We start from the raw sequence: 21,073 nt of genomic DNA, 5'->3' as shown, positions 1-21,073 counted from the left end.
TGCTGTAACTAGAGAAAGCCCTCATACAGAAGTGAAGACCCAACACAGCCAAAAATGAATAAATAAATAAATAAAAATTTTAAAAAGTATCGAAATTGAAACTGTTATTTGCAAACTTCCAACAAACAAAAGCCCAGGAACAGACGGCTTCACGGTCAAATTCTATCAAACATTTAGAGGAGAATTAACACCTATACTTCTGAAACTATTCCAAAAAACTGCAGAGGAAGGAATATGCCCAAACACATTCTATGAGGCCACCATCACCCTGATACCAAAACCAGACAAAGATATAACAAGAAAAGAAAATTACAGACCAATATGACTGAGGAACATAGACGCAAAAAACCTCAACAAAACACTTGCAAACAGAATCCAACAACACATTAAAAGGATCATACACCATGACCAAGTGGGGTTTATCCCAGGGATGCGAGGATTTTTTCAATATCCACAAATCAATCAGTGTGATTCACCACATCAACAAATTGAAGAATAAAAACCATATGATCATCTCAACAGATTCAGAAAAAGCTCTTGACAAATTTCAACACCCATGTATGATGAAAACTCTCCAGAAAGTGGGCATAGAGGGAACATACCTCGACATAATAAAGGCCATATATGACAAACCTACAGCTAACATCATACTGAATGGTGAAAAGCTGAAAGCATTTCCTCTAAAATCAGGAACAAGACAAGGATGTCCACTCTCACCACTCTTATTCAACATAGTTTTGGAAGTCCCAGCACCCACAATCACAGAAGAAAAAGAAATAAAGGGAATCCAAATTGGAAAAGAAGGAGTAAGACTGTCACTGTTTGCAGATGACATGATATTATACATAGAAAATCCTAAAGATGCTACCAGAAAACTACTAGAACTCATCAATGAATCTGGTAAAGTTGCAGGATACAAAATAAATACAAAGAAATCTGTTGCATTTCTATACACTAACAACAAAAGATCAGAAAGAGAAATTAAAGAAACAACCCCATTTACCACTGCATCAAAATGAATAAAATACCTAGGAATAAACCTACCTAAGGAGGCAGAAATCTGTACTCTGAAAACTATAAGACCCTGATGGAAGAAATCAAAGACGACACAAACAGATGGAAAGATATACCATGTTCTTGAATTGGAAGAATCAATATTGTCACAGTGACTATACTGCCCAGGGCAATCTACAGATTCAGTGCAATCCCTATCAAATTAACAATGGCATTTTTCACAGAACTAGAACAAAAAAATCTTAAAATTTGTATGAAGATACAAAAGACCCCAAATAGTCAAAGCAATCTTGAGAAAGCAAAACAGAGCCAGAGCAATCAGGCTCCCTGTCTTCAGACTATACTAAAAAGCTACGGTCATCAAAACAGTATGGCACTGGGACAAAAACAGAAATATAGAGCAATGGAACAGGACAGAAAGCCAGAAATAAACCCACGCACCTGTGATCAATTAATCTATGACAAAGGAGGCAAGACTATACAATGGAGAAAAGACAGTCACTTCAATAAATGGTGCTTGGAAAACTGGACAGCTACATGTAAAAATATGAAATGAGAACATTCCTTAACACCATACACAAAAATATACTCTAAATGGATTAAAGACCTAAATGTAAGGTGGGATACTATAAAACACTCAGAGGAAAATATAGGCAGAACATATTTGATATAAATTGAAGCAATATCTTTTTTGATCCACCTCCTAGAGTAATAAAAATAAAAACAAAAATAAACAAATGGGACCTAATTAAAGTTAAAAGCTTTTGCACAGCAAAGGAAACCATAAACAAAATGAAAAGATAACCCACACAATGGGAGAAAATATTTGCAAACGAAGCAACCAACAAGGGTTTAATCTCCAAAATTTACAAACAGCTCATGCAGCTCGATATCAAAAAAACAAACCATCCAATCAAAAAATGGGCAGAAGACCTTAATACACATTTCTCCAAAGAAGACATACAGATGCCCAAGAGGCACATGAAAAGATGCTCAACATTGCTAATTATTAGAGAAATGCAAATCAAAACTACTCACCTCATATCAGTCAGAATGGCCATTGTCAAAAAGCCTACAAAAAATAAATGCTGGAGAGGGTGTGGAAAAAAGGGCAACCTCTTACACTGTTGGTGGGAATGTAAATTGGTACAGCCACTATGGAGAACACTATGGAGGTTCCTTAAAAAACTAAAAATAGAGCTACCATATGATCCAGCAATCCCACTCCTGGGCATATATCCACAGAAACCCATGGTTTGAAAGGACATGTGCACCTCAATACTCACCGCAGCTCTGTTTACAATTGTCAACATGGAAACAACCTAAATATCCATCAACAGATGAATGGATAAAGAAGATGTGGTACATATATACAATGGAATATTACTCAGCCATTAAAAAGAATGAAATAATGCCATTTGCAGCAACATGGATAGACCTGCAGACTATCATACTAAGTGAAGTAAGTTAGATAAAGACAAATATCATATGATATCATTTATATGTAAAATCTAAAAAGAATGCTACAAATGAACTTATTTACAAAACAGAAACAGACTCACAGACTTAGATAACAAACTTAGAGTTACCAGGGGGAAGGGTGGGTGGGGAGGGATACATTGGGACTTTGGGATTGACATGTACACACTGCTATATTTAAAACAGATAACCAACAAGGACAGGGAACTCTGCTCAATACTCCTTAATAACTTAATACTCCTTAATAACCTAAATGGGAAAAGAATTTGCAAAAGGATAGATACATGTATATGTATAACTGAAACACTCTGCTATACACCTGAAACTAACACAACATTGTTAATCAACTATACTCCAATGTGAAATAAAAATTTAAAAGATAAATAAATTTTTTAAAAAAGTCCTAAAACTGACATTTAGGAACCGACATTTGGGAGATCTATTAAGAAAATGTGGACTTGACATCTGGAAGCCCAAGAGTTAAGCTAACCAAAAGACAGGCTTTTGTAGTGTCTCACTCTTAATTTAAAACAACTGCCCCAAATTAGTAGGCATTTGATGAGTCTCAATTTTGGAAGTAAAAAAAAGAAGAGAAAATCGGAGGAAACAGAGACAACATATACAGAAAAAGAAAATTGAATATATTAATATCCACAGAGCACAAGATATTTCATCCAAAAATTAAAAACAGAATTCTATTAAAATAGGAAAAAAGTTAGAGAACTTGATAATTACAAAGAGTTCTTCATAATAATAAGATATTAAGAATTAAAAATTAAACAGAAGGGCTGAAATATAAAGTTGAGAAAAATCTCACAAAAAATAGAATGAGACAGAGATGGAAAATAAGATACTAAAAATAAAAAAATAGGTAAACAATTGACTCATTCTAACATATGACTAATTGCGGTACCAGAAAGAGAGAATAGAGAAAACAGATGGAGGTAAATTATCAAAGAGTGAAATTTCCAAAACTGAATGATAAATCTCCAGATTTAAATGGCTCTCCAAGAGCCTAGAACATGAATGAAAGGGACTTGTGTCATGTCAAATCATTAGGAATGTTCAGGATTCCAGGAAAAAGAGAAAATCCTAAAAGCCTGCAGTAGAGGTCACACGTAAATTAATTGTAAATAAGTAAATATATTAAGAATATGAAACAAGAACAATCCTGAATTCAGTAGAATTATTAGGGCATAAAATCTATGATCATTGAAATATGGAACACAATGGGTGTGTTTATGAGGTAGAACAACAAAGAGAATTACCTTTCCTGAAAACAGAAAGAATAGAGAGCATGTGCAAAAGAAAAGTTTAAAAATACAGAATACAGAATAGTAGCAACACATACCAGGAGAAGCAGAGGAAAATTTTTAGAGAGAGAGAAAAGAGAGGAAGGGACGAGGGGAGGAGGAGGAGGGAAGCGGGAAGAAGTAAGGTAGAAAGGGAGAGAGAGATTTGAAGAAATAATAAAGATAAAATTGCCAAATTAAAGGTGAAATCATCCACAGATTATAAATACTACACTTAGATTGAAAAGGTACATAAAAGGCCAAAGGAAAAAAGATAAATGCCAGGAAAAATGAAGATGAACTTCAAAGAACCAAGAACCAGATTGATATCTTAGTGTATTTGGATGTACAAAGACAAGAGAATGATGTGATATTTTTAAGGTACTGAAGAAAAAGATTTTTTCATCTAGATATATATAACCAAATTGAAATTCATATGTAAGAGTATAATACATCATTAGGCATTTTAAAAAATTAATTAATTTTTTAATATATTTATTTTTGGCTGCGCTGGGTCTTCGTTGCAGTGCGCTGTCTTTCTCTCGTCGTGGTGAGCAGGGGCTACTCTTCGTTGCGGTGCGTGGGCTTCTTTGTTGCGGAGCATGGGCTCTAAGCACACGGGCTTCAGTAGTTGTGGCACGCAGTCTTCAGTAGTTGTGGCTTGCGGGCTCTAGAGTGCAGGCTCAGTAGTTGTGGCACACGGGCTTAGTTGCTCCGCGGCATGTGGGATCTTCCTGGACCAGGGCTCAAACCCATGTCTCCTGCATTGACAGGTGGATTCTTAGCCACTGCACCACCAGGGAAGTCCTCATTAGGCATTTTTTAAAAGCTATAGAAGGTTTGTTACAAAAAGCCCCACATTAAAGGGGGGGAAAAGTTTGGGAGATGCTAAAAGCCATATGGGACTTATCACAGTCCCTGACAAGAATAGGTTCTCTGTAAATGTTTGCTTAACTGATGTAAACTGAGGTGGTGTTAATGGAGAAAGCGTCCTGAGCAATTGGAAAGCTCTGGAATTGAAAGCATAGGGACAAAGTAAAAAGTCCAGTCTAACGGAGGCATCTTTGCAGGTTAAGGTCTTCTCATCCTCTAGTCCAATATGACTTTCTTTATTGATATACACAATGATTTACATTCCAGCTAGGGAAAATGTCTGTGAGATTTACAGAGAGGAATAAAAGGATATCAAATACCCAAGACACCAAAATCTCTTTTGCATCAAACACACAAAAACTGCTAACATATCAAAGGCATATGTTTTTATTAGTTCATAGGTGGAAAGCCATTCATGGAAACGAACTTTGCTTTTAAAAGGGATTGATAAAGGTCTGCCTACATTCTCAAAGAACTAATCACTTGTGGAAGAGCTACTACTCTAATGAATACAAAGATAAGTCCCTGAACAGAAAAGAAAGGGTCTAATTATCTCATCTGCCTACAGCTTATATTCATTCCTTCATATTATAACAATGTGTCTTCAGCTTTCCGAGGTCTGGAATCAATTAAGATAAACCTGGACTCTTTTTATAATGGGTTCTAGGGAATAATAGCTTATTTCCTTTCTTCCTAATGGTGAATATATGAAGAAACGTAAATTTTCCCAACCGTCTTAATGAGTAATCTTTTTATTATTTTATTTTTATAAACCTTGAAGATACAGTATTCATTGATCAGATTCCTTTCTTATATATGCATAAACTCAACTTGAATTAACTTAAGCAAAAAGGCTAACGCACAAGTTCAGTTAGCCACTATGATAAAAATTAAAAATAGAACTATCATATGATCCAGCAATTTCCTTTGGGACTATATCCAAAGGAAACAAAAACATTAACTTTAAAAGATATCTGTACCCCCATGTTCATGCCAGCATTATTTACAATAGCCAAGACATGGAAGCAACCTAACTGTCCATTAATGGATGAATGGATATGAAGTTCTGGTATGTGTGTGTACACACACACACATATACATACTATGGAATATTATACAGCCATAAAAACGAAGAAATTCTACCATTTGCAACAACATGGATGGACTCTGAAGGCATTACATTAAGTGAAATAAGTCAGACAAAGACAAATACTGAATGATCTCAACTTATGTGTGGCATCTAAAAAAAACAAAAATAAAAATAACCAAACTTATAGAAAAAGAGATCAGACTCCTTGTTACCAGAGGTGGAGGGTGGGGGAGGAGGGGGAATAGGAGGAAAGTGGTCAAAAGGTACAAAATTCCAGTTATAAGATAAATACTAGGGATGTAATGTACAACAGGATGGCTATAGTTAACACTGATGTATGATATATGGGAAAGTTGTTCAGAGAGTAAATCCTAAGGGTTCTTATCACAAGGAGAAAAAATTTATTTTTTCTTTTGTTTTCTTTTTATTTTATCTATATGAGAAGATGGATATTAGCTGAACCTATTGTGGTAATCATTTCACAGTACGTGTAAATCAAACCATCAGGCTGTATGCCTTAAAATTATAAACTGATGATGTCAATTATTTTTCCATAAAACTGGCAAAATATTTTACAAAAGTAAAGTTGCACTTAATGTAAAGTTTTATTTAAAATAAGGTTCAAGACTGTGATAACAGAGAATTAACCCAAGTATGGGGCCCTGCTAAGTGAAATGCCTTGTGCAACTGCACAGGCTGTACACCCAAGAAGCTGGCTCTGCTTCTCCTTGAGGCAAAGGTGCTTCAAGGAGATGTGATATCACTGAAATCTACTGTCCATGCCTGGCTTCCCTGGATCCATGGAGGAGGGCAATTACCTTAACCTTCTCCCCTTCCTGTAATAGCATCATTATTTAGAAAACTTTGCAGGCAATCCAGTTCAATTCTGTGCGTGCCTGAATATGTTCTAAAAAGGCCAGATCCAGGATTTCTGACTCTTAAGTTTCCAAAGGCCACTGTCTTATGAGACAGTCTTCCAGTTTTGTATGATTGTACTCCTGCCTCCTGAAAAATCTTTACCAAATTTACTAAGTATGTTCTGTTTTAAACATCTGTTACCCTAACACTTACGTTTAATATAATTCATAGTTCCTGTAGCACCTTTTGCTTTGAGATTACTAATGTTCACTAACTCATCACATTTGAGAGAAATATTCAGCCTCTGTCATTATTACTCTCTTTCTCTAAGTGAAATGTTCAATAGCCGTGGGGTCTTGTACAGCAACAAGGTATAGTCAGCCTCTTCTTTCCACATAGCTTATCTTTGAGGTGCTCATTTCCCAACTCCGTAAGCTGCCTCAGGTCCAAAAGTTCTGCAGCTTTCCTGCCATGTTTGGTACACATCTTTCCCCAAGACTATATGCGTAAAATTTAGAAAGCATGGTTCAACTTCTTCAACAAACATGAGAAAACCATATCAATATGATGGGGAAGAATACATTACTGTTATTTTGCCTTCAACAGCATTACTGTTTGCCCTGACTCTTCATAGCAGAATCAAACTAAAATGAGTCACTGCACACTAACTTTTACAACACCCTTTTCACCTGAACTCTAACCCCATGCTTGCTATTTCCTCATTATCCTGATACTCTGAATATACTGCTTTTATTTGCTAAAATAGAACACCCGGATACCTCAGGAACCTTAAGAGCCCACACAAGGCACATCAACTTATGACTCCCGCTATCCATTTTCCATTACTCCACTCTTTCCACAGGCCAACTTTGGTCATTGGTTCACATGGAACAATCATGAGAACCACCTGAAACGTGCTAACATGTGGCAGGGCCTTACACTGGGCAAACCTGAGAAAACACTTAATCTAGCTCAAAGGAGAGGATAAGCCCTTCTAGTCTAGGCTTCTTTGACTGAGACTCCGTGTTGAGATAGGTCTATGGTAGAAGGGACTTTAAATGGATTAATTTTTCATCTCCTCCTCCTCTTCTTCCTTACTCTAACAAACTTTTTTGAACACTTATTCTTTTTCAGATACCACTGAACATGACTTTAGTTGGATTATCTTATCTCAGAATGATACCAAATCTATGCGAAAGGCATTATAATTTCCTCCATTTTTCAGATGAAGAAGAAAGGCACTGATAGGTCAAGTAGCTTATATAGGAAAAGGTGGGTCTGAGATTCACTTAAACCCCAAAGTCAAGCACAAGTTGATGTTGTCTGTCTGCACAGCTTTTTAAATTATAAATCTAATTACATATATATATGCTTATTGTAAAAATCCAAACAATGTACAAAAGAGTAAAGAGGCAGGTGAAAATTCCCCCAACTCTGACAGTCCGACAGAAAACTGTTAGCATGAGGATGAATATCATTCTTGATGTGCTCATGCATATATATACGCATAGAAATAGCTGTCTAAAATATATTTGTATAATTCAGATATATAGTAGATATACTGCTATCAACATCATAGGATATCAAAATAATATTCTGTTCTATTATCTCCCTTTTCACTCTCTAATATGTGTAGCTGCATAGTAATTCAAGGTATGGGTATACTATAATTCTTATCATATTGCATTATAATTTTATGATGTATGTGCCCTTCTCACAAGACAAGTATTTATTGAGAACAGAGAATTCTAGACGTATTTGTTTTTAATAGATCTGTTTTTTTAATAGCTCCCCCAGAATGAACACAGCACCTAGTAGATGGAAAAATATTTGAATGGATGGATGGACAGAAAGAAAGGTGAGAAGTATGGTGGATGTCTAAAGAAACAAAGAACTATTGGGTTATTATTGACACAGTTCATGTGAGAAGAGTAAAGTAATAAGAGCCTAAAGTAGGGTATCAAACATAGTAATGGAAGGAGGTGAAGGGTCAGTAAAGCTATTTTGAATAGCTATTTTTTGCTTTTAAAAACATTTATCTCAAATTTTTAAGAACATGGCTTTAAAGTAACTAAATAGTACACTGGTTTCCTGTGGGTTATTGACTTTTATATTTTATCTTCAAATTTTGACTTACTATTGAATTTTGTCAGGGTTTCATTTGTATATTGGATAATTATATTACGTATTCCTTTGACTACCTTTCCCACCATGATTCTAAGTTTAATTGTGTGGTGACTCACCAACATTGATTCTTGCAGGAGTTTCTGTTCATCATCCAGCACAATGTTCCTCATAGGTTCTAGAAATAATTGCTACAGAAAAATAATTCCTTTGAGCAAAACCTTTACTCCATTTCTTATTCCAAAGAAACATTCTATGATTGAAGAATAATAATGATAATGATTTATTGAGTGTCTACAATGTCATATACAACAATAAGTGATATATACAAGTATTATTTTAAAAATAATTTAATCCTCACAACTATGAGGAAGTTAATAACATGACAAAGTGGCCAGGTCATCGTATAAAACCGGTTCAATATGACCTCAAAGCTTATTCTTTCCTTTCCTGGGAGGAAATATTACTCTATAGCCTCTTTTTATGACCATCTTCCTCAAATCTGTAGGGTTTTGACCTTCATTTAAAACTTTAGCTTAGTTCTGTTTCCCTGGTCAGGTAACTTGTAAAGTGGCAATGATCAGACAAAACATAAAAGGTCTTTCCTCTACTTAAGTCTACTTCACTGTGTGGGTTCACTGCTCTCCTGCTTGCCTGTAAGGGGGCCTAATCCTGTGTCATTTCTTGAACAAATATGTGCTTACTGGCCAGAGTATTGAGTCTCTATACATCCCTCACTTTTTCCTTCAGGCTGTCCTCAGGCTGCTTTGGGATTGAGTCCACAGTGTTTGGTAACTGAACTAGCAAGGATGTCCCTAATTCCCTTACTTTAACAAACATCTGGAAAGTAAATCTGATTTTATCTTCCACCATACACATCAGTATTGTGTCCACTTTCTGTGGGGTGACTGAAAGGCCCACTAAAATGTGGTCACTACCAACTTCTCACCTTTTTCTCCACTTGTACAGTCCTCCTGCATAGTAGCTGAATTTCCTAATCAGCCAACACCCTTTCTGAAGTCTGATTTGCACACGTGGCTCCCCACAACTTGATTTTCTTTTACCTACAAAGTGTCTCCTTGGTGAATGCCAACTCATTTCAAAATATTTCATCTTTGGGAATGTTGTCTGACATGTTTAGGTAGAGTTGAATACCTCAGGGAACAAACCTCTACTTGACGTCAGACTTCAGTTGACATGAGTCACAGCTGAAGATTGCTACATCACCCCTTGGAATGAGTTTCCCAGCAGTCCTACCTGCTCCCCACTGTAGAGCAATGATTTTGTGCCAGCTCTATCTCTTTAAGAGAGTGATTGTCAAACCTTGCCCCAAATACTGGAAACCACCAAGGCCAGAAGGCAATGGGATTACATATTCAAAGTGCTAAAAGAAAAAGACTGTCAACCAAGAGTCCTATATTTGGCAAAACTATTCTTCAGAAATGAAGAAGAAATTACAACATTCCCAGATAAACAACAACTAAGAGAATTAGTCACTAGGAGACCTACCCTATAAGAAATACTAAAGAGAGTCCTTCAGGCTGAAATGAAAGAACACCAGAGAGTAACTCAATTCCACATGATGTGTTGATTAAAGGGTACACAGTTTTACTTACGCTCACAAAGAAAAAAAAATGACAGGGAGAAAAATTTTAGAAGTGATAGTTCAGTTTATGGTATTGTATATGGTGATGGTTTCACAGGTGTATGTTTATCTTCAGACTCATCAAGATGTATATATTAAACATGTGCAGCCTTTCTGTATGTCAATCATACCTCAATACAAAAATAAAAAGCACAAGGTAAATCAGTAAATATAAAAGACAGTATAAATGTATTTTTCTTAATAACTCTTTTCTTCTCCTATATGGTTTAAAAGACAACAGCATAAAGCAATAATTATAAAATTGTATCAATGAATTTGTAAGGTATAGTAAATATAGTGTATAACATATGCATAGTATATAATGCATAATAAAGGTGTAATTTGTATGACAATAACAGTATGAAGGAGGAGGTGGGAAAGGAGCTATACTAGAGCAAAGTATACTATTGAAATTAAGTTAGTATTAATCTGAATTAGGTTGTTTTAAATTATGATGCTAATTTTAATCCCCAGGGCAACCAGCAAGAAAATAACTCAAAGCAATATTGTACTGCTAAAGGCTAGATTGTACTATCTGGAGAATAAAAAAGATTATTGACTACAGCTGAAAGCAGAAAGAGAACTATTCTTTCTATATATGTAATTTCTCAATTTGTAAAAGATTGTGGCTTTAACTCTGTACATGAATTAGGTAGCATCTACACAGTAGAAAAACATCTAGGTTAATTGTTAATTTAGTCAAATAACAGTTAAAAACCACAGTATACTGCCCCAAAGTAACAGAGTCATTTTATTTCACAGACCTGTTCTGTTGTTTACGCATATACAGTTGACCCTTGAACGACATGGATTTGAAATGTGCAGGTCCGTTACATGCAGATTTTCTGCAGTAAATACAGTCAGCCCTCCATATCTGCAGGTTCTGCACCTGGGCAGATGCAGAATCCATGGATACAGAGGGCTGACTATGGAACTTGAGCATCCAGGGATTTGGTATCCATAGTGGGTCCTGGAACCAGTACCCTGCAGACTAATAGACAACTGTAGTCACATTCCTGATCAATTATGTCCCTAATTATTTATTTTGTTTAAGCATTTCCAGTGGCTGCAAATTACCTCTTAGTCTAGAATATATATTTGTATTACAAAAAGAGAGTACTTGACTCTGATGATGTAATCGCTTTCTGAAGTGTTTTATAAGATTAATAGAAGAGAATACTGAGCCGTATGTGGGCTATATTGATAAGGTTCATGTGCAAATGAAATAATGTTAAGGCAAAAAACTAAAAAGCTGGACACACAGAGTGGCTATCATCAAAAAGTCTACAACTAGAGCTCACTTCAGCAGCACATATACTAAAATTGGAATGATACAGAGAAGATTAACATGGCACACAAATTCGTGAAGCATTCTGTATTTTTAGACCTAAATTTAAGACCGGACACTATAAACCACTTAGAGGAAAAGAAAAGAAGAACACTCTTTGACATAAATCACAGCAAGATCTTTTTTGACCCACCTTCTAGAGTAATGGAAATAAAAACAAAAATAAACAAATGGGACCTAATGGAACTTAAAAGCTTTTGCACAGCAAAGGAAACCATAAACAAGATGAAAATTCAACTCTCAGAATGGGAGAAAACATTTGCAAATGAAGCAACTGACAAAGGATTAATCTCCAAAATATACAAACAGCTCATGCAGCACAATATCAAAAAATCCAAACAACCCAATCCAAAAATGGGTGGAAGACCTAAATAGACATTTCTCCAATGAAGACATACAGATGGCCAAGAAGCACATGAAAAGCTGCTCAACATCGCGAATTATTAGAGAAATGCAAATCAAAACTTCAGTGAAGTGTCACCGCATAGCAGTCAGAATGGCCATCATCACAAAATCTACAAACAATAAATGCTGGAGAGGGTGTGGAGAAAAGGGAACCCTCTTGCACTGTTGGTGGCAATGTAAATTGATACAGCCACTATGGAGAACAGTATGGAGGTTCCTTAAAAAACTAAAAATAGAATTACCATATGACCCATCAAACCCACTATTGGGCATACACCCAGAGAAAACCATAATTCAAAAAGACACATGCACCCCAATGTTCACTGCAGCACTATTTACAATAGCCAGGACGTGGAAGCAACCTAAATGTCCATCAACAGAGGAATGGATAAAGAAGATGTGGTACATGTATACAATGGAATATTACTCAGCCAGAAAAAAGAACAGCAACATGGATGGACCTAGAGATTATCATACTAAGCGAAGTTAAGTCAGACAAAGACAATTATTATATCACTTATATATGAACTCTAAAAAATAATGCATATGAATCAATATACAAAACAGAAACAGACTCACACACATAGAAAAAAAACTTATGGTTACCAAAGGGGAAAGGAGGGGGGAGGAGGATAGATTAGAAGTAGGGGATTAACAGGTACACACTACTATATATAAAACAGATAAACAACAAGGATTTACTGCATAATATTTTTAATATCCTTTAATAACCTATAATGGAAAATAATCTGAAAAAATATATATAATTGAAAATAATCTAAAAATATATATATAACTGAATCACTGCTGTACACCTAAAACTAACACAATATTATAAATCAACTATATTTCAATTAAACAAAAGCTGGACACAAAATGAAATGTGTACATTAATAACAATTATGTAAAAGTACTGTACATATTAGTGAAAAAATAAATGAACTCAGAGGGTAAAAATAAACACTAAGGGAACTCTAGATTCATATGACTAAAAAACTGTGAGTGAGAGTTTGATTATTATAGAAGAAGGAACAAAGCCATTTTGGACAGAAGGAAAATGATAAGAAAGTGAGGGTAGAAAGAAGAAAACAAAAAACATGTAAAATTTCAAATAAACAACCTAACCTTCCATCTAAAGGAATCAGAAAAAGAAGAACAAAGAAAGCCCTAATTCAGCAGAAGGAAGGAAATAATAAAGGTCATAGAGGAAAGAAAGAAAATAGAGAACAAAAAAAAGAAAGAAAAAGAAATCAATGAAACCAAGAGCTGGTTCTTTGAAAAGATAAGCAAAATTGACAAACCTTTAGCCAGACTCATCAAGAAGAAAGTTTATCTTATTATAAACAAAATAAGAAATGAAAGAGGAAAAATAACAATTGATACCACAGAGATACAATTAATCAACTATGAACAGTTATATGCCAACAAAATGGATAACCTAGAAGGGACAAATTTCTAGAAAAATACAACCTTCCAGGACTGAATCAGGAAGAAATACACAATCTGAACAGACTGATCACTAGTAGTGAAACTGAATTTGTAATTAAAAAAAAACTCCCAGCAAACAAAAGTCCAGGAATGTATGGCTTCAGAGGGGAATTCTACCAAACATATAAAGAATAGCTAATACCTATCCTTCTCAAACTATTCCAAAAAGCTGAAGAGGATGGAATACTCCAATATTCATTCTACAAGGCCACCATTACTCTGATATCAAACGCAGACAGATACTACAAAAAATAAAATTATAAGCCAACATCTTTGATGAATGTGGATGTAAAAATCCTCAACAAAATATTAGCAAACAGAATCCAATAATACATAGAAAGGATCACACACCATGATCAAGCGGGATTTATTCCAGGGATACAAGGATGGTTCAATATTCATAAATCAATCAATGTGATACACCACATTAACAGAAGGGATAAAAATCACATGATCATCTCAATGGATGCAGAAAAAGCATGTGACAAAATCCAACTTACATTCATGATAAAAACTCTCATCAAGGTGGGTACAGAAGGAACATATCTCAAGATAAAGACCATTTTTGACAAACCCACAGCTAACATCATACTCAACAGTGAAAAGGTGAAAGCTTTTCCTCTAAAATCAGGAACAAGACAAGGATGCCTACTCTCACCACTTCTATTTAACATAGTACTGGAAGTCCTAGCTAAAGCAATCAAACAAGAAAAAGAAATAAAAGGTATCCAAGATGGAAGGGAAGAAGTAAAACTATCACTATTAGCAGATGACATAATACTATAGAAAGAAAACCTTAAAGTCTCCACCAAAAAACTATTAGAATAAATGAATTCAGAAAAGTTGCAGTATACAAGATTAATATACAGAAATCTGCTGCTTTTCCATACACCAATAATGAACTATCAGAAAGAGAAATTAAGGAAATAATTCCATTTACAATCATATCAAAAGGAATAAAACACCTAGGAATAAACTTAAATAAGGAGGTGAAAGACCTATACTCTGAAAACTATAAAACATTAATGAAAGAATTTGAAAATGATACAAAAAAGTGGAAAGATATCCCATGTTCTTGGATTGGAAGAATACTGTTGAAATGTCCATACTACCCAAAGCAATCTACAGATTTAATGCAATCCCTATCAAAATACGCATGACATTTTTCACATAACTAGAACAAATAATCCTAAAATTTATATGGAGCTATGAAAGACCCCGAACTGCCAAAACAATCTTAAGATAAAAGAACAAAGCCAGAGGTATTGTGCTTCCTGACTTCAGGTTATACTACAAAGCCACAATAATCAAAACATCATGATACTGGCACAAAAACAGACACAGAGATCAATGGAACAGTATAGAGAGCCCAGAAATAAGCCCACCTGTTTATGATCAATTAATCTTCAACAAAGGAGGCAAGAATATACAATGGAGAAAAGACAGTCTCTTCAATAAGTGGTGCTGGAAAAACTGGACAGGTACAAGTAAAAGAATGAGATTAGAACATTTCCTCATGCCATAAACAAAAATAAACTCAATATGGATCAAGGACCTAAATGTAAGACCTGAAATCATAAAACTCCTAGAAGAGAACACAGGCAGAACACTCTTTGACATAAATCGTAGCAATATTTTTTTTTGATCTGTCTTCTAAGGCAAAGGAAATGAAAGCAAAAATAAACAAACAGGATCTAATTAAACTTAAAAACAAATGTTGGTGAGGATGTGGAGAAAAGTGAACTCTAGCACACTACTGGAGGGAATGTAAACTGGTTCACCCACTATGTAAAACAGTATGGAGATTCCTCAAAAAACTGAAAATAGAACTACCATATAATCCAGCATTTCCAAGGCTGGGTATACATCCAAAGAAAACAAGAACACTAATTAAAAAAGATACATGCACCTCAATGTTCATAGCAACATTATTTACAATAGCCAATTATGGAAGCAATCCAAGTGCCCATCAACAGTCTCCCACTGATGTGTAGCATGAGGGCTGGGTGGACGTGTATGCTCAGTTTCTCACTGGACCCCACTGACACCACCCTGACAAAAGTGGGGCACTGACTCACACTGCCTCATGAGAGATGGGTGTAGTATAAGTTCAGCTTCCCCCTTAAACTCTAATGACTCCTTCCTGGCTAAAGTTGGGCCACGGAGACTTTGAAGTTGTTGTCTTATCCTAGGCTATTCTGATTCTAACTGCATTACCTTATTAGATGTCAATCTCCTAAGCAGAGAAAACCAAGAGAGATACGATTTCCAATTAGGAAATGAAAAAACTAAACGAAGTAAATTTACTTTCAGCTTTCAAGAAACATTTTACCTAACAAATCTTTATTAATTATCCACTGTACACAATGCAGTTTTCATTAACTGGTTTTACTCGATTTATGAGTTTATTTTTCATCACATACAAGGAAGACGAAATTAATTTCCTAACTTCACATGGGTCCACCTCATGTGTTAGAATAAAAGTTGATTAACAGAATACAACATGAATAATAAAACATGAGTAAAAATCGAGATATTTTATCATTTCAAATGTATTGACTTGCCAAATATATGATATAGATTAGTTATTGCATGTTTCAAGTTTTCTGTCTACTCTTATTCATTGAACTTACTATATAGATATTTTTGAAATGAATAAATTATGTACTTATAAGAACTGAATTTTTTTGGTTATATTGTATACCTTTGAGCCTAAGTCTTTTTATTTATTTATTTTCTGACTTAGAGGAGAAATAATATACCTCCAACCTTAGAAAAGATGATCTTCCTTTTATATACTTCCCAATCCTAAGCAATTTGCTTTTGTAGCAGAACTGGCTAGTACAAAAGATATTTGAACAACTCCTCCTATCTTATTCTAGGTTCATAGCTTTTTGGATGGGACTGATTGTGAGTGCAGATTTCCCCAGCCCTGACATATGAGACGTTTTCCTATTGCTAAACTTTAGTCAAAAGGTACCAGTGATTTGTGGGGCTAACTGACCTACATATCTAACATTGATTTAATTAAATTCAATCCTGCTAATGACTCTGTTATGTGGATCAACCCTAGAAAAATAATTGCACGGGGTCAGCATATTTACTTTTCTCTACTCTTCTCCTGCTTTCTATTCCTTTCCAGCACCCCTTCCTCACCCCAAGGGACCACTGTTCTCTCAATGTTTTATGACAGTAAATGGAAAAAGCACTGGGCCGGAGTCAGAAGTCTTAGGGATTAGTTCTGGACTTGTGCTTAACTAGGTGTGTGAGTCTTAACTAAGCCTCAATTTTATCATCTGTAAAATGCACTGTTTGGACTAGATGATGTTTCATTTTCCTTCTAATCGTAAATGTCCTTCTAATATTAAGTTTCTAGAACTGTAATTTATTTAAAATGGAAAATAGACAAAACTAAATCATACTAAGTTTTTATTGTTTTAATGTACCACTCTTTCTAAAATAATCTGCATTAAAATAGGCTTGGAAAAGGCCATGTTTATAATAAAGAAACATTTCATCACAGAACTTTAGGCAATGCTATTTAGGATGATATTTTGGGGTTACAGGAGCTCTCATACCTCATGTAGACTGTGTCCATCATCTACATGAAAGGACAAGATTATTCAGGCCAAATGTTAGAGACACATGGGTTAGAAACACATGGGAGCCCTGCCAGTATAGAGTGGTATTGTACCTGTTTGTGTTAATTTGAGAAAAATGGGACTCATCCCACCTTCCATCAGCCACATGCCCATTCTCCTCTCTGTCACATCCAATCTTCCAAGCATGAGCAGGGTCTACACATGAGCCCTTAACCACTTTATTCCCTATGGAGAAACCAGATAATTCATTTTTTAACACTTTGCCTTAGAGTCCTCCACTAAGTCCCAATAATGGAATCATGGACCCTTCCATCCTTGACAAAAAAAATCAATGTGGGAAAAGAGGCCAAAGACTGTATTTTCCAATGGTATAAAGCTTATTTTCCACAATACTCATCCTGCACTGATAATAAAATAGATTTAAGAATAGGGAAACCCAAATAAATGTGCCTGTGAAGGAATTCTATAAAAAAATTAGGACAGTTGTGACAGAGTTTGTAGAGAATTTTATAACTAATGTACATGATTCTAAGTATTATTATTAGAGGAGAAGTGAGTATATCAATATTCATTTAATTCACATTTTATTATGCATTCTTGGATATAGATAAATTTTAAGTAGAAATTAATTCAAAATCAAGTTTTCTAACATAAATTTATCTGTTATCTAGGACTGACCTTATTTAATCCGGGAGCTATCACAGCGACTGACCTTATTTAAACTGGGAGTCATCACTGCTTAAATTCATACCTTTTAAATGTAAATATAAAATGCTAATCACAACATATAAGCAATCACTACTGTCTGCTGCAGTTACTTTTTTCTAAAGTGCACTTCATTTTGCAGATGGTGAGAGTTCTACTAACACATCTATTGTTAGCATGAAAGTCAAGCGATCATCTGTGTAGGTGGTTGTGTGGGAGCAATGCTAAGATTTACAAGGATTTCTCCCACATTGGCAATCCGCACTGAACAGAGAGCCATATGAAACAATCTTCTGTTCTCTGGCATTGTTAATCATTCACCTAGTTTGTAATAATATAAAAATTCTCAATAAAGGGTTGCCATTTTTCCACTCAGATATTTTCTTCAGTTTTTAGAAGTATATTTTCTTTTTGTAATTTTTAAATTGGGTATCTATCTATTGAGGAAAAAAACTTTGAAAGTTTATCAAAGGTAGAAATTCTGGGAAGAAATTAGTAATTATGTTCATCTTGTCAGTTCTAAGATTAAAAACTTTCTTAGGCATTTATATCAATAATTATGTACTTGGACTTAAAATTTGAAGGGGAAGATTTTTAAGAGATATTGCTCATCAGTTTTATAACCCTCCTATATAAATCTGTAGAAGAAATGCACAATAATTCTAACATCTTATTTTTTCATTATTAATATATTTGTCCCAATTTAGTTATTAATTATCTCAAGGGAAAGAGCCATATATTAAAGCCCCACATTAAAAAAATTCTAGTACAGGAGTCTTAGAGTATCCAGTTATTAAGCCATAGCAGACAAAAATTCCATTGGGTAAACTTGCCTTTTTTCTTTGTAAGGCTCCTCCCACCACATTTTTTTCTCTTCCTGCTTTGGTGTCACCAATATTTGGACACAGGACAAAACCATGGCCGATTTGATTCTCTTAGAACTAGAGTGTCTGTGATACAAAGTTTAAAGAAATCTTTGGGATTTATTGGCTCTAGTGGTGAAGGATGTAGAGCCCATGCTCTGCAACAAGAGAAGCCACTACACTGAGAAGCCCACACACTGCAACGAAGAGGAGCCCCCATGCACAGCAACGGAGACCCAACGCAGCAGTATAAATAAATAAATAAAGCAAGCAAGCAAGCTAGCTAGCTAGCTAGAAACCAGATTCCAGTCTGGACCACACCTGGTTCTTTGCCTTTCCCTTCAAGACACTGAATTCTTCCAGTATCCTTCCAATGCATTATACTTAGGTGATCCCACTTTTTAAAACTTCTTTCAGCAAAAAAAATCCATGGCTGGTATAGTATTAAATAAAGGTAATCTATTTGATCTGGGGGAAGCGTCTTTAGAAATTTATCAAATCCCTTTTATTAGAGTGAAAAATACCCAGGCCTAGAATTAACATGACTTGCCCAATGAAACTAGCAAACATGGCATTGGAACTGAGCCTCAAAAGTCTGGTCTTTCAACATAAAATTCATTGACAGGCTAATCAGGCTAATTTGATTTATTTCTAGGAACTCATGATATCTTTCTTTTGCATTCAGGTCCCTGAAAATTAGGTAAGTTTTTTTTTCCTGATATCTCAGTATTTTTAGAATTTTCATTCCTGCATTCCTCAAGTAGCTGCACTTAACAACATTCTTGAATTAAAAAAAGAAATCTTCTGCTTAAACTTGACTTTTGCATTTTTCCTTTGTGACTTTTCCATTGTGACCTTTAGCAAATTACTTAACCACTTTTTGACTTTTTTCCCACTGTTGTGAGGATTACATGAGTTAGTGTACATGAATACTTAGAACAGTATAGAGCTCATGATAAATGCTACACAAATGGTACCTAATAACACTATTATTGTTGTTGTTGCTATTGTTATTTAATAGTGTAACCATATAAATCACTATTCCTCTTCCCTTTTGGTGTTATTCTCCTCTTACCATGTTTTTTTTTTTTAACTTAGACTATGTTTCTGAAAATATTCTCTACTTTGAAAAATGAAAAAAACTATTGTAGCTGGTAAGATAGATAATTCAGTTTTATACAAATAATTTGGAATGGGGGAGGACAAACAATCAGCTTAGCAAACAAACAAAAAACTTATCACCAAACAAAAGTAATAACAAATGAAGGGTGACAAAAGCAAAATTGAAAGATTTTAAGGATGGTTTATGTGGAAACACCATTCATATTATATTTTGTTTTAACTCAGATATACTAGTACGATGGGAAATAGGAATTTAAGATTATAATAAATAAAAACTGAAGTCAATTTAAAAATCAAATTACTATCACCCTTTTTGTTAGACTGACTCTTCCAAGGTTGACACAGACAATAAAGCTACCAGTTTGGGACTTCATTGAAAGATATATACAGTCTCAGTTGATTTAGAAGCGTTTGATTTTATCACTAAAAACAGTCTATAAAAGAACCTTACCTTAATTTTGTGACTTATATCCTGAATTCACTTAGCTTTACATCTGCAAACGTCCAAATAAAATTTCAGTATTTATTAATAAACAATTAAGATGGATTACATTAAAATAATAATAATAATAAATATGTAGAATAGATAAATCACATTTCCTTCTTTATTTGGGCATTAGAATTACTGAAGGGATGGCAACTTTGTGATTCCTGGCCCCAAAATATAAGACTAAATAGCTCTTAAAATAGTCAGGTACTCCATATTAATGTAATTGAAGCCGCCATAGCTGTGTCTCCTTTCCAGGTCAGTTCAGAAGTGATCCCTCAATTCAAGAGCCTAGTTTATATCATCGCTAAAAGTAACAGCATAACTTTTTCTCCCTAAAGTCGATTTAGGGAACAAATGTACTGTAATAATTACAGCCATTATTTGTGACAATTTTCCTGAAATGTCCTGAAATGAATGCAAATATTTAGGAACAGGGATCATCGAGTCATCCTGGAGAACTATCTGACACTTTGACTTTGGAATGCAGTATGCTGTTTTTCACTTTAGTTGGTGTTATGTTAGAATGGAGGACAATATAAATAAGGATTCATCTAAAAGTTACAATTGTAAGAAAAGGATAGGAAAAGCTATCAAATATAGAAAAAACTATCCATTATCTCAGGTGAAATCATATTGCAGTGTTCATCAATGCAAACAAAAATTGGTATTTGGATT

The 21,073-nt window shown here is 34.7% G+C and overlaps 1 long non-coding RNA gene and 1 pseudogene across 1 annotated transcript in view; one reads left to right on the top strand and one right to left on the bottom strand.

The window, feature by feature from the left end:
• The window catches only part of LOC116747763, a 145,200-nt gene that overhangs the window by 16,893 nt on the left and 107,234 nt on the right, over positions 1-21,073 (bottom strand). The window lies entirely within an intron of this gene.
• On the top strand, positions 11,669-11,758 carry LOC116748163 (annotated as a pseudogene).

The sequence above is a fragment of the Phocoena sinus genome, chromosome X (genome assembly GCF_008692025.1).
Source record: "Phocoena sinus isolate mPhoSin1 chromosome X, mPhoSin1.pri, whole genome shotgun sequence".
Lineage (NCBI taxonomy): Eukaryota > Metazoa > Chordata > Mammalia > Artiodactyla > Phocoenidae > Phocoena > Phocoena sinus.
The sequence above is the reverse complement of the archived record's forward strand: the minus strand, read 5'-3'. Positions and strand labels throughout refer to the sequence as shown.